This window comes from Coturnix japonica, unplaced genomic scaffold, assembly GCF_054131305.1.
Source record: "Coturnix japonica strain WE unplaced genomic scaffold, WE-NBRP24 Scf040, whole genome shotgun sequence".
In the NCBI taxonomy this organism is placed as follows: domain Eukaryota; kingdom Metazoa; phylum Chordata; class Aves; order Galliformes; family Phasianidae; genus Coturnix; species Coturnix japonica.
Genome location: NW_028188943.1, coordinates 2,414,475 through 2,423,847, shown reverse-complemented (window position 1 = coordinate 2,423,847; position 9,373 = coordinate 2,414,475). Strand labels below are relative to the sequence as shown.

General features: G+C 48.2%; 1 long non-coding RNA gene across 1 annotated transcript; it reads right to left on the bottom strand.

The window, feature by feature from the left end:
• Positions 1-6,966: 6,966 nt before the first annotated feature.
• LOC146752978 (uncharacterized) lies at positions 6,967-8,512 on the bottom strand. The gene is made up of 3 exons (XR_014940287.1): positions 8,469-8,512; positions 7,801-7,942; positions 6,967-7,615 (listed from the first exon to the last, which is right to left on the bottom strand). It is a non-coding gene; the product is annotated as an uncharacterized LOC146752978 (long non-coding RNA).
• Positions 8,513-9,373: the final 861 nt, after the last annotated feature.

The following is a 9,373-nucleotide window of genomic DNA, read 5'->3' as shown; positions in this document are numbered from 1 at the left end:
GGTGAGGAAGGGAGTCCTTCAGAGAAATCTCAGGGTGCGCCAAAAGTGTCTCCCTCTCAGCTGGTCCTGCAGCGAACAGAGCTGGTCCCACCTGGGCCGCCAAATTGACTACAGGAATTGAACTCTATAACCTCTATAACTGATACAGTCTCCCATGACATACTTATACCAAAGTTGAGGAAGTATGGGATAGGTGAGTGGACGGTGAAGTGGGTCGAGAATTGGCTGACTGGCAGAGTGCAGAGGGTTGTCGTTGGCGGTGCAGTGTCTGGCTGGAGGCCTGTAACTAGCGGCATCCCCCAGGGGTCTGTGCTGGGTCCGGTCTTGTTCAACATCTTCATCAATGACCACCCTCAGCAAGTTTGCTGATGACACGAAGTTGGGAGGATTGGCTGACACACCTGAAGGCTGTGCTGCCATTCAGCGAGACCTGGACAGACTGGAGAGCTGGGCAGTAAGAAACCGGATGAGGTTTAACAAAAGCAAGTGTAGAGTCTTGCACCTAGGGAGGAATAATTGCATGCACTGGTATAGGCTGGGGGAAGAGCTGCTGGAGAGGAGCTCTGCTGAGAGGGACCTGGGCGTCCTGGTGGACGACAGATTGACCATGAGCCAGCAGTGTGCCCTTGTAGCCAAAAAAGCCAATGGCATCCTGGGGTGCATTAAAAAGAGCGTGTCCAGCAGGCTGAAGGAGTTGATCCTCCCCCTCTACTCTGCCCTGGTGAGGCCTCATCTGGAATATTGTGTCCAGTTCTGGGCTCCCCAGTACAAAAAAGACAGGGATCTCTTGAAAAGAGTCCAGCGGAGGGCCACAAAGATGGTGAAGGGCCTGGAGCATCTCCCCTATGAGGAGAGACTTAGGGAACTGGGTCTGTTTAGCCTTGAGAAAAGAAGGCTGAGAGGGGACTGGATCCAGGTCTATAAATATTTGAGGTGTGGGGGGTAAAGTGGTGAGACCAGACTCTTTTCAGCAGTGTGTGGAGACGGGACAAGGGGAAACAGACAGAAACTGGACCATAGGAAGTTCTGCACTAATGTGTGCAATAACTTCTTTATGGTGAGAGTGACGGAGCACTGGAACAGGCTGCCCAGGGTGGTTGTGGAATCTCCTTCTCTGGAGATATTCAAGACCTGCCTGGATGCCGAGCTGTGCGACGTGGTGTAGGGAACCTACTTTGGCAGGGGGACTGGACTCAATGGTCTCTGGAGGTCCCTTCCAACCCCTACAATTCTGTGATTCTGTGAATATCATGGGGTGGTTTGGATGGGGAAAGACTACCCCTTTGAATGACCTTTTGTCAGGGCATGTCCTGGGATTCCTAGGATCCTCAAAATGCAGCATTGCTTCTGTCACTGAAAAATGGGGCCCTGTGTGGGACGGAAGGAGGGTCCATGAGTCCCTGGCCCACCTGACTGAGTATTTCCATGGTCTTAGCAAAGACATACGTACAACTTGAGAATGACAGTTAGCTGCGTTCATGGTGGCATGGCCACTGCTGATGGCCTTGAACTGTCTGAACATAACTGAAGAGGCTCAGGCTGATGCAAATCAGCTATTGAATGATAGTGTTGAAAAACTGGAAAGACAGGTGGCAGTTTTGATGGGGAAAAAACCTAATTCAATCGTTCTCCTATGGAAGATCAGTAACATCTCTCTGGAAGACCATGGGGACCCTGTACAAGGGAATCTGTATAAAATGGACTCTGTAAATGAAGGCACTAAAAGGTCAGATTTTGAGGTTCCATTTGGACTAGATCTATTTGAGATCTGACTGATTGTAACCCAAAAATGAAAAAAAAATGCAGGATAGGCTGGTGGGAGTGCCCTGACCAGTGTCCAACCCCCCAAACCCTGCTGCCCATAATACAGCAGCTGAACTGATGGATATAGTACAGTGGTTTAGACAGAAACCAAGAGAGCATGCCAGCATAGCTGCTCTGGTTATGGGACATGGAGGCAGAAAGCGCTGTGGTGAACGGACTGGAAATTTCAAAACTGACATCCATTACTACTCACCCTGCCCTCAGGCAAAGACTGTATGCTCTGTCCAACATAATGAGGATAGCCATTTGATCAGTGAATGATTTATGGCTGTGTGTCATATAACATGGCCAAATAAGAATGACATACCATTAAATATGAGCCTGTGGTCCTCTATGGAGGACTAACAAAATTATATTAGAGAATTAGGCATGAAAGAGGCAATCTATGAAGATGATTTTGAGAGCCCAGTCAATAAATTTTTCATCAGGAACGAGGGATCTCATCCTACAGCCATCACCTTTACATCAGGATGGGTCTATGTTATCCATACTGAACCCCCCAGTGGCCCTCAGGTGCTGTAATACAACAGGCTGCCCAATTGATGGGGAGACAAGAGTGCCTACGGCCAGATGCAGGCTCTGAATGGTGGTGGAAAGGTCAGAGAACCATCTGCTGCCATGACTTAGGCGTCCAGCCCCTAAGGTAATCCAGTCTGGACCCATTAGGGTCTTGAGACAACAAATGTTTAAAGACCAGATTAGAGCAGGAGTTCAGTTTAAAAAGAACAATGGACAGCATAATCAGGAAAAAATATCTGTTAAACAGGCCCAAGCACTGAGTATTTATAGTCCAACCTTTTCAGCCAAACTAGATATGAATGTAACTCAAGAAGGGTCTGGTTGGGGGCTCTGGCAGAGCCAGAGTTCTTTGTGAACCCCTATGAGGTTTTGGTCACAGGTTTGGCATGGAGCAGAATAAAGATACATCACAGTTGAAAAGCATTTATTGGCTACCTATTCTACACTGCAGGTGGTAGAACCAGTAACTCAGATTTCAGAGGTTATCGTTAAACAACAAGGCCAGTCCAGGGGTGGGTAAAAGATCTAACACACATCTCTATGATGGGGGTGGCCCAATCACAAGCAGTGGTGCGCTCAGTTGTTCTGCTTGCCTGCTCCTCAAGGAGTTAGGAGAAATCTATGCCTGCTGCGTGTTCGAGTGCATGCGCAATGCCATGTGGAGGGCTTATCACAATAAAGATTGGCGGATTTGCTGCGTAGACCGGTCAGAACTCAGATCTGCGTTGTGCTTCCTGCGGCACCAAACGCCCAACAGTGGCAGTTCCGTGTATTGGCCAGCAGGTGGCAGCAGAGACCACGGAAAGAACGTCTGCGGGACAGACCCTGGGGATCCGTTCTATTTTGATTATAGGGGAAGAACACAAAGATGGAAGAGGAGGGAAGGGGGGAAAAATAAAAAGAAAAAAAGAAAAAAACAAACCACAGCAAACAAATAAAAACTTCTCCAAACGTAGCAAACGTGAATGTCTGTCAATAAATAAATGAGTAATTGAATTGATTTCTGTTTCCACTCTCCCCCGCCCCCCTCAACTTCCGAGATGAAGAAACACCTGGTATCAATTGGACAGATGCACACAGTGAAGCCAGGGATGGTCTGAAACGCAAAGCAGCTGAGCAGCTTTTAGAAGAAAACAGAGTAGTAACAACTTCTGTACCTACATTCACCACTCTGAGATCCTGTCTGGGTCACCCAAGGCTTGTAAATAACCACTGGGTCGGTTCTGATGTCCAGTGATTTGTTGTCAGTTCTCTCATGGTTCTCCGGTCAGTTCTCCGGTGCCAGGATCTGCCACAGGGCATTCTGACCACGGGCATCATGTTTCTACGCTGCCGCCTGCATTTAACAGGCAATGGGACTGCCCAGCATGTGCAAGGCAGCACCTCTGTCACACCACCAGAATGTTTAAGGCTGTTGGGATTGCTGTTAGCGTCCCATTAACACTGAGGCTAGAGATACCCTTAGGATTGACATTACTATTAGCATTACTTTGATGGTGCCCTATCTGGGTCATTTCCAGGGGATGTCAGGAGTAAGGCACAGTGTCAGGAGAAAAAGAACAGACTCTGTTACTTTATAAAAGTGATAATAGAGAGAGTTCATTGGAAAAAATACAACTCTTAAATAATACAAAGCATGCTTCTGATTGGATGCAGGCATCATCTTGGCTCTGATTAATATTACTTTTAAGGTAAAGATTATTGTTACCTTAATGATTGTTTTTTGGATTATGATCAGGGTTAAGGTTCCTTTTGCTACAAACTTCTAGCATCATTTTTGTTGTTACATTTGGAGTTAGAGACGATTTTAGAATCAGGGTAAGGGTTAGGATTAGAGTTACATTGCTGGTTAATGCTGTTATCTTTACAGCTCCTGTGAGGGTTGGGGTCTGGGTCAGTTGTTTAAAAATGAAATGAAAAAAGAATAAAAAAAAATATATTGAAAGCTTCAGATTTCCTTAATCTTTGTGGGAATCATATAATGTGCAACTCAGATCTACTTCTTCGTGCAGTGACTGCTTGTAAATTTGCTAGAGCCTAATATAATATGGCCTTGTGCTTTCCACTAACTCACCTTCATTTCATTTTCAGAAATGAAGGCGATGACTGAGCATGAGAGTGACTTTATTCAATAAAAGACAGGAGGGCTTGAGAGGTCAAGGGTGAAGATGGGACTCCTCTTGTCAAGATGAGAGTGGCTCAGAGCTTGTGCTGCTGCCTGGTGCCTGGGTCTGGCAGCCTGACTCTAAGTCCCCATCTAAGATGCTCAGCTTCACCTCACTGATGCTGACCTGCTCCTGCATGGTGGTGCTGCTGCTGGGGCACTCGGGCTGTGCTTGGGATGGGCAGCACTGCAAAGGCGCTGGGTCACAATCCAGGCAGGTGACTGCTGTGTCTGGCAGGCTCAGGTCAGCATCTTCAGCAGAGCCAGGAGATATGAGAGCATGAACGTGGATGAGCCCCTTGTGTCCATCACTGTTACCATGTGGAAGGCTGTCATCCGAATTGCAGCAATTCGTGCTTAATAAGAACTCTCCATTGATGGAAACACACTGCACATCACTACTTGGTTTGGATCTTTGGGGTTGACAAGGGCTCGAATCACCTGGGAAGGCATAGAAACACAAGGGTTAGTGTCAAACATTTGCAAGTTGAATCATGAAAGGTTGTTGATATTTGGTAATAGAGTGGCGTCAGGAAGAAGCAAATAGGCTTCAAGCAACAGAGCCACTGTCTTGCAAGTGATCCTCATGCAGGTCCAGCTCGTGTGTTGTTTCACTGTAATCCGCTTCTTTGGGTCTACCTAGTGGGCAGCAGCACTCGAGCTGTTACTAATATCACTGAAAAGAACTGGAGACAATTGTTCTATTCCTAAGAGCTTCAAGGTGCCTAGAAGCACAAATAGAAACCAGCAGTATTTCATCACTTCACCAAAAGGAAGGTCAAACACCTGAGCTGTGAAGAGCAGTTACAGAACCTATGCATAAGATCACACCAGGCATAGTTTGTTCTAACAACAGTTATGGCACATAGTCCATTTCCTTCAATATTCCCAAAATGAAATGATGTGGAGCATTACAGGGAAAGAAACACTGCACACAGACACTATGACCCTGATTATACTCAAGCAGCAGACTTAAAACAAGTCAGAGTTTTAGATTCCAGGATCTTTCAGGACCTATCATGTGTGAAATTCAGTTACACAACAGTGCCTAGGTGCCTGCGTTTCAAGCAACTTTCAGATCACAGCCATGTAAAATAAAAACAAATTCAGTGCAGAAATAGCAAGCCTGTACCTTAATACTCATGAGATTATCCATTTTTTACAGCACTCTGACTAAGTTCTAAAACTTGCTCATCCCAGTTCACTTCAACAAGTTCCACCAGTTCAAGCAATGCAGTTCTGAGATCCTATGTATGTTATGCAGATAGAATTGAACAGTGCAGAAATAATCTCTGACAGCTTTAAGAGCTCCGTTCTGCTTACAAACTCTCAGTCCAAAATTATTCGCAGTTTTAAGGAAATGAACACCTGAAGCAGTTGGATCATCTGCCATTTGCCACATTCTGCTTCTTGGCATCATGATTAGCACAAAGGGTTTTCTGCTGTCCTGCAGAGATGGACAAAGTCCTGCTTACAAATGGACCAAGTTCCAGTGTACAGCAGAGTTTGTACCAGACTAACAAGCCACGTCATTCAATTCATTTGCTCAGGTTGTTATGCACTCAGAAAGGAAACAGAACTAACTGTTGAATTCTGAAGGTAATCTGTGGGGTCCTGTAGAGAGTGTTTTTTACAGCTAGTTAGCTGAGAAGGGTCGTAAACACGGTGCGGTTAATCAAGCAGCCATAACACCTGCAAGGATAGTGAGAACATCAGGATGCCCTGTGATGGTTAGAAACTAGCCATGGTTCTGGGAACTCAGCAAGGGAGTAGCTTTCAGGATGATAACAACAAGGTGTTAAGATACTCGGGGATAGTATGTAATTGGGAACCAATGATGAGCTCCACTTTTGCAATATGTATGAGCTAATTATCCGTATTATAAATGTACACGCAGCCAAGGAATAAACGAGATTCGCTGATCATGTCAATGACAGGTGTGGTCGTCTGCTTTTCTCCCGCCGTTCTGCAACATCTTTGTTGTTTAGTGTCACTGGGTTCGTTAAACTGCTGTTCATTCTCAGATCGTTGGGTTTTTTTCATTTTTTCCCTCCTAGACCCACTCGCAATCTTACTTCCCTTCCCCTCTCGGTCGCGCCGCACCGCGCTGTTAGAGAGGGGAGGTTCTTTGTTCCTTTTCTCCCTGGGTTTGTTCCCACTGTCACCGAGTGAGCTCTAGAGAGAACTCCGTGACACAAACTCATTGCAAAGTCTAAGCTAGAAGAAGCGTCACCTCAGTGTATCCCAGAAAAAGAACAGCGTTGAGATTTTAATTGGTTTTGGTTTTTTGTTTTATTGGGGGTGGGTTGTTTTTTGTTGGTTTTTTAGGGTTTATTTTTGGTTTTTTTGTCTTTTTTTTTTTTTTGGCGGGGGGAGGGGGGGAGGGGTGGAGGGTGCAAGGGGAAGGGAGAGGGAGGGGACAGTTGTTTGGTTATTTTTAATATGCAATAAAGCTCTGCAGTTCCGCTGTCAGTCGCCTCAGAGAGTTCCCGAAGGAGCTCAACCACATTCTGCTCAACATCGAGTTGTTCCATTGAGTGGAGCAATGGTAGTCTTGCAGATGGAGCAGTGCAGGAATTCTGAAAGGATCTCCAGGTGTATCCAGTTCATCAACTGAAAGCTCCGCAACCAAATTGGAAGGGACCAGTTCTCTTGTGCCATCTGTCAGCTCTCCCTGAAACCAGCCATTCTCACCCACATCTCCAAAGACATTACGCATTGTCCGGCAGTCAGAGGAAGCTCATTTTCTGGGTCCTCATTAGGACCCTCAACAGGAATGTAGCTGTGTCGAGCTAAGAACCTTCAAACTGCTGGTGATACCTGTCCTGGAGTATGCAGGATGAAGGACAAAAGCTCTGCTCTCACATTCAGGGCCATCCTCTGACAGAAGGCAGCACTCAGGACTGTTCCCAAGGATCTCTTTCATGGCTTTCAGTTCAAGCTCCTGGTCTTCCAGATGACCTTGAAGACTTCGGGCCTCTTCAATGGCAGAATGGAACGGACTGGAGCTATTACGGAGACTCTTGTTTGACTGGGTCAGAGTCTGTCTCGTTGCCTTCCCCAGCTCCATCTGCTGCTTCTGCTGCTCTCTTTTCCCTCTTGCGCGCTCTGTGAGAATGAGTTTCAGAAAGCACTACTCACTGACAGGAAATAAGGGGAAACTTGAAAGCCTTTGCAACCTAAGTCCTGGCAGTGTACTGCCAGCGGCTGATTTGGCCGTCCAGGATCCTGGCACCACAAATGCTTCATTGCCAAATGCAGCAATAAGGTGTTCTGGGGAAAGGCCAACTCACAGGTAGTCTTTGAGCACCCATATCACAACACCAACGGCCAGCACCAGCGCAGGCAGCAGCATCGCTGAGACTGCCACCGGAATGTGGCGCTTCCGCACAGATGTGTGAGCAGCAGCCTCTGTGCTTTTGCCTGTGTTCATCCCTGGAAGAAATGAGACAATATCCCACGCTACCTTCAGCTGCGCTACAGATAATCTCTCAGTGTGCTTCATGGACCCAAGAGGTCATTTTGTCAGTGGGTGCCTCCGTCTCTGGTGCCGAAGCACCGGAGGACAAGAAGGATTGCTTCCACCTCTCGTTGGGTATGGAGAGGCTGCACAGGCACTACCCGTGTCCTCCTCTGGGCCGAGAGCTGTGGCTGTACTCTGGGGTCTGGGCTTGGTCCGTGGGGAGAGCTACAGAGCAGAATCCCTCACGCTTTTCCCGGCATGCGTGCCCTGAGCTCCCCCTGTGAGACGCCCCCCAGGCTGAAGGTCAGGCTTCAGCCAGCACAGGGCACAGCCAGAGCCAGCCCAGGGGAGAAACACTCCTGCTTCTTTTACATGTGCTCACACGCTCACACGCTCAGGTCTGGCTGCTGACCTGGTGTGCAAGAGCTGGCAGCAAGAGCCTGCAGGCACGCAGTGACTCTGGTTCGTGACACCGTATGATCATGGGACAGAAATTACCTGGCATGCCGGTTGGTGCTGCCTGCATTCCTCTGTCCGGGACGGGCAGTATGGGATATCCGCCTTCCTGCAGCGCATCCGGGACTGGCAGTGTGGGATATCCACCTTCCTGGAGTGCATCCCGCTCACTTTGTTGGTCCGTTCCTTTAGAAAGAAAGCAGGGCAGTAGGATCGGGATGTCACGTGCCCTCATCAAAAACTGAGCTTCTCCAATCCCAAGCTCAGGTAAAGTCCAGGCCCCCCCCCAAGTACACTGTGAGCCCCTCTGTTACCCAAGGGCATTTGGGCCCTCCCAGCTATTGGACAATGCTGACTCCCTCACACCTCTTGAGGAATCAGCTCCTGTGCAAGGCCCTCACATTCTGTGCTGTCACCAGCCCGTCACAGCCAGGTAGCTGCAAGCTAAAATCCAAGCTCTAACACACAGTCCAAACCTTCAGAATTAGCATCTCCACCTCATTTCCTGCATTAGCAAAGGCAGCCAACCCTGCTCGGGATGCTCCTCCTGCCTTGAACTTGCTCAGCTGCACGGAGGGCTTTGGATGAACAGAAGCACAGCACTTGCCACTTTGCCACTTGCTGCCATCTGGGTGCCAACGACTGCACAAAGCAGCTCTGACAAGTAATGGTTGTGCTGGGGGAGCAGCTGCCTCTGGGTCTTGGCTGGATGCAGACCATCTGGCAGCAGACCAGCTCTGGTGCTTGACAGCACCTGCAAGGTGATACACGGAACACGGCTGCAGCACGGCTCTGACCCATCCCTTCCTGCTGTGCAGGCTACAGCCTGCCCACACCTGTATATCACACCTCAGCTTCCCAGGTCCCACAGTGAACAGACTGAAGTATACCCACCACGCTCTGCCTTCTCCATTTCCTTCAGCAGTCGCTTCAGGAGACGGGATGAG